The sequence below is a fragment of the Pinus tabuliformis genome, chromosome 9, assembly GCF_031772625.1.
Source record: "Pinus tabuliformis cultivar Carrire ecotype Pingquan chromosome 9, CPIR1, whole genome shotgun sequence".
In the NCBI taxonomy this organism is placed as follows: domain Eukaryota; kingdom Viridiplantae; phylum Streptophyta; class Pinopsida; order Pinales; family Pinaceae; genus Pinus; species Pinus tabuliformis.
Window position 1 is genome coordinate 1,792,577,042 of NC_142307.1, and position 5,393 is coordinate 1,792,582,434.

Sequence of the window (5,393 nt, forward strand, 5' to 3'; positions counted from 1 at the left end):
TCGAGGAGGAGAGATTCTCTAGAAAAATTAAGGAGGCAAGGAAAGTTGTTTAGGCAACCTGGAGCTGTAAGACCTGGGACATTCCAGGACACAAAGAAATACCTTCTTGATGGTGCAGGATGAAACAGGAGGTGTAGTCTTTGGCTGGAAAGGGATTTGACCTAGAAGACAAGGAGAAAAGGAATGTGAATAAGTATTTTTCACCCTATTCAGTTCTTCATGGATTGTTGAACCAGTCTATTAAGTTATACCTTTAAACAAAGTTGATATTGTAAGGAGATGAGACTCCACTCTACCCCGACGTCCATAGCTTGTCGTCGTCTGTTGCGAAGTTGTGTTGAGCTGTGCGGCCGAGGTCACTAGATTGAAAGTAGGCAAGGAAGGCCCTGCTCAAGGGAACACCATCATCCAAATACAACCCATCCTACCTCTATGCGCTCCGGTTGGTTTTCATCCCTGCACAAACAAGAAAACCAGTCAAAAAAAAGATAACCCTAAAAACAGAATAGAAGCAAAAGTAAGAAACTTGGCCTGGCGCTCCTCCTCCTATAGAAAAATCCGCCCTGTGTAGCCCTCCTCATCCTCCTGGCCCTCCTCCTGCAGAAAAAGCTCATGCAACACACGACGAACTGGCTATGTAGACGGACGGGCTGGGCTGGGTTTAATTAGTTTTTAACTACTAATTGTTTTTTAATGTTTTCTTTGGATGGCCGATAATTGTTAAATCGTCTAACAATAGATCTAATAGTTAAGATTAGAACAGAGACACATTTAGGGGAGTTCATTTCAGAGGGAAACGCCTTACGGCGTAACTAGTTAATCAGTGTTATCTCAAAACAAGCAGAAAATAAAGCAAGCCATGGCCTTAAAGAGATAAACAATGTTTCATCTTTTACTTGGGAGGTGGGAAGGAAAAAATCATCGTTTCAAGAAAGGGAAATTTTGGAAACCAATATCCCGAATTGAAATGTAATTTTCCAAAATCAACTCCCAAGCCAACCAGGAGAAGCAATCAAAGGTGAAACTGCTCACAAGGTTATCCCTTCTACTGCAATCACATACTTGGTAACTCATTTCCACAAAACACCACATCCATATGCTCAATGGTTACTAAAACCAAACCATTTGCATCAGTGTGTGTGGCTAGCTTCCATCCCAGAGAAGAAAAAGACTAATCAATATTTTGTTTGTGGCATTACTGAAAATTGATAGACGAATGGGCATTTTCCTATAGTTTTTGCCATCCGTAGACAGGAAGGGAACTGCAAATTATTGGCTTACATGTACATTTTTTGCGGAAGGCAGGGTAGGACATCAAATTTCTAGCCTATTGTGTGGTGGTTTATTGAGGGAAAGCAAACATGCAACAGAGGAAGTACCATCCATATAATAGATAAAATCCTCTGCATCTACTGAAGTAAAAGAAGACTCACCATTTGTATCTCAGGTAATAGCCATCTGTAGGAGTCTCATCAGTAATGATGTTATTGTCGGAATGGTGCAATTTCATATATGGATTTAACTCGAAGCCTACCACAGGAATATCAGAAGGAAGGTGCATTCTGGACATGCTCAACATCGTTTCAGGTCTACGATATGCAGTCAACAAATTGGTGAATGGAAATGATACTGCCAGTAACAGTAGTAGTATTATAGATGCCGGTACTCCACTTTTCTCTTTAAATATCAAAGGGGTAAGCACAAGGGCCACAAAGTCGATCCGCCATCAAACACCTTTATAGTCTGCCAGCATTACTGACCCAATATAAGATCCATCCACTTTTAATTCAAAGGCCTGTCAAGAACCCAACTTTTTATTGTTTAATTTATTAAATTGTCAATGTGACCGACCACTAACAGGCACTTTCCCAGATACCAAGCATCGCTGAGGACTCATTGGGTGTCATTTTATACCAGGGGATTTCGTATGGACTATCTATTAGAACCAGGTGTTGAGCCCTAGAACTGTAAAACAAAGCCGAAGACCACCAAAAAGAGAATTCCTTCAAATGCGAACCCAAATCCAGGACGCATTTGCTCATTCATCCTAATTATCGGAAGCTAAAATAGGGGGGAGATTACCTTGTTCATTCAAGGAAAGTTGAGACCGACGAGAGCTTACCTTGTTCATTCAAGGAAAGCCCAGAAGAAAGAGGGTTTGGCAGGGAAGATTCGAACTGTGCTGGGTAGACGGACTGGCTAGGTAGACGGATGGGTTGGGCTGGGTTTAATTAATTTTTTAACTAATAACTATTTTTTAATGTTTTATTTGGATGGCAGAGAATTGTTGAATCATCTAAAAATAGGTTTTAACGGTTAATATTAGGACATAAAGACATTTAGGGGAATTCATTCTAGAGGGAAACACCTTACAGCGTAACAACTTCTAACAAACCAGGATGAAGGTTTTTGGAAGGCAAAAAAAGTTTTGAAGAAGCCTTTTGCAGTGAAAAATGGAGTCGATGCTATTTGGAAATTGCCTGCTATCATTCGTAGGCTGAAGTGTCTAGCTCAAAATTTGGAAAGAAAAGTTGAACTTGAACGGAGAAGCTTGGAAAGGCTTCCACAGAAAGCACCAGAGGCAACAAGGAAGGTAGGAGAAAGAAGATTGAGGGAAACAGTTTCACAACACTGGTCAATGATTCATCTCTTGCAATGCATCACTCGTGAACCTGATGTACATGATAGATGAGCGTTGGGGGTAGATGATAGGAAGCAATAGGACAGAGAGTTTTTAGTGGACAATGCGACTGACGAAGAGAGGGACCGCGGGACTCGTACCGATGACCATGGTTGTGCTCTTCCCGCGATTTGATCGCCTCCAGTGGTACCTGTCACTGGTGTTTGCTATAGCTATGCTCAGTCAAGAAATTGCGCACTCATCCACTATGGACGCCCATGCTAAATTTGAAGGTTTCAAAGAAGACTCTGACGAACTCGAAAATGAGGCCTCTTTCGCCTATCCGGTTATCATCCCCCCTCCTATCATCACCCAGTTAGGGTTCGAGACAGACAAAAGGTTGTGTGAGAATCTACAATTTCTTCAATGTGGAGGATGGAAACGGTCTAGGAGAAGAGGAACGATTAGGTCCAGCAGAGACTACCATGGTAACGTATAGCAAGGAAATGCAGGAAGCTTGGATTTTGATGAGCAAATAGAGTAATTGAGAAAAAAATCAAATTATCAGGTCTGAGCTCATGTCACTTCAAGACTGTAAACAATGTAGACATGAGGCAAGGAAATAGCTCACAAAGGGACAATTATACACAAAGGTGGATAAACGCCCAAAATCATTGCCCCACAAAACTAGTGATTTAAATTTGAGGAATTTGAGGAACCCGCTCTGATACCATATTAAACACAATCATGGCGAAAATGGGATGGGAAAGATAAAGAAATGGTTTGCTTTTTCTATTAACATTGATCTACATTTATACTACATTCTTGTGACTGTTGGGTTCATCTTCAACCTCTCTTGGAATTTTTTGACTGTTTAACTTCCACACGATAACTCTTAATGGATTTGATATCCAACAATTTTATATAATTCTATTTAATCAATTGCTTTAAAATAATCAGAAATATTTTAGTGTAGCCTTTATTCTCTATGAAAATTATCATGTTAATGAAAAAAGAAAAATCAATTTATCCATATGGAACTAAAATCAATACATTGTATCAAAAACAATGACACAAATAATATGGCGAAAAATTATATATTTTACAACCCTCAAATCTCTCCAATATGATGAAATCCATGTCATCATCATTCTTCAAAATTGTCATGTCCCTTTGTTTCTGATTAAGTGAACTACAACTTATGAGCTCATGCGACTTTTTATTGTGAAATATGATCCACTAAATTCCAACAAGAGCGGAAAAAGTGGGAATTATGTGGCCACCTCTCTAGAGTTCTCAACATTTAAGTGTTTATAGTGGGAAAAGTTGGATTCGTCTAACTTGTTTACTTATTCTAACTTTGTGAGCTTTTCATTTAGAGCTTTGATTTAGAGTTCCGCTAACTCATTTTCTTTAATTTCTATGATGGTTGGAATCATTTGCGGTTCAAGATTCCAATTTTATTAATTTTTGGTTTGAAAGTCACGCGAATCTTTGTATTTATTTAATTATTTAATGATCACTCATCTTATATCATTTAAATAATTATTAGTGGATGTCTTATTATTAACTTCATTCATTTGTTGCAGGTACTTATTTTCTTTCAAATGATCAAACATTTGTTTTAAATTTATAAATTTTAGTCTATAAAAGTGGAAGATGTAATTTTCCTTAATAGGAAAGTAAAGTGTTACATAAATTTTAATAAATGAAAAAAAATAATAATAATATTTCAATTTTTACAATTGTGTGTAATTTAATCAATTAAGGTATATTATTGAAAAATAATTTGATAAATCAAAATATTGAAAAACCTGTAACAAAGGGAGACTTTATTTTTTCTATAACTAAAATCACCATGCCAAACTTAAATCTAAGAAAACCAAATTAACAAATAGTTAAATGAAAATTCCTCATACTAAAGGGAAATTTCAATATTTAAAAAATATAGAATATTAAAATATCACAAATTTCGTTTATATATATATGTTAAGTTGTATGTGTCATCTAAAGATGACTATAAGAAGTTGAACCAATTTAATCTAAAAAAAATTACATATATATTAAAAAGAGATGATGGTTTTAGCCCCAGGTAATTATTGTTGGAATTTCTGATAATTCTAAACAAAACTGAAAAAACAGAACAATACTCTGTTTTAACACAGCGGAAATAAAAATTGTTTGCGGAATACAGTGTTTCAGCAACGCAGTTTCGTCAGTTGCTGTTTGCAGTGTAACAACAACGGTGTTTCAGCAATGCTAAAACTCGTGTATCAGCAACACTCTGTTTTGACGTCAATATTATTTTCTGCTTACGGTGTAACAGCAACCTGCAACGGTGTAACAGCAATGTGCAACGGTGTGACAAAAATGTAAAAATAACTTGTATTTATAAACAGTAAACCAACTGATACAAATTCGTCTTCCTCACATAGAGGGATTTTCACAAAATATTTACGCTGAAAAGCATCTTCCTCTTGACAAAGGGATTACATCAGGAACGCTTTAGTTCTACAAAACAGTTTCTCTCTATCGCAGAGAATTACAGCTTCATCCACACATTCTGTTGCTGAAACACACAGACAATTGCTGTTACAGCCTGTAGAATGCATTACTGCTCCAAAACACAGCGACACTGTTTTCTTGTTGTTTTTCTGCTCTGCCTGCTTCTCTGTCTTTTTCTACATTCTTCTAAAATTAAAACAGAATTGTTGGTCATTACATTTATAGGAAAAAACATATCTGAGTTTAAACAATAAAATAATGCAAATAT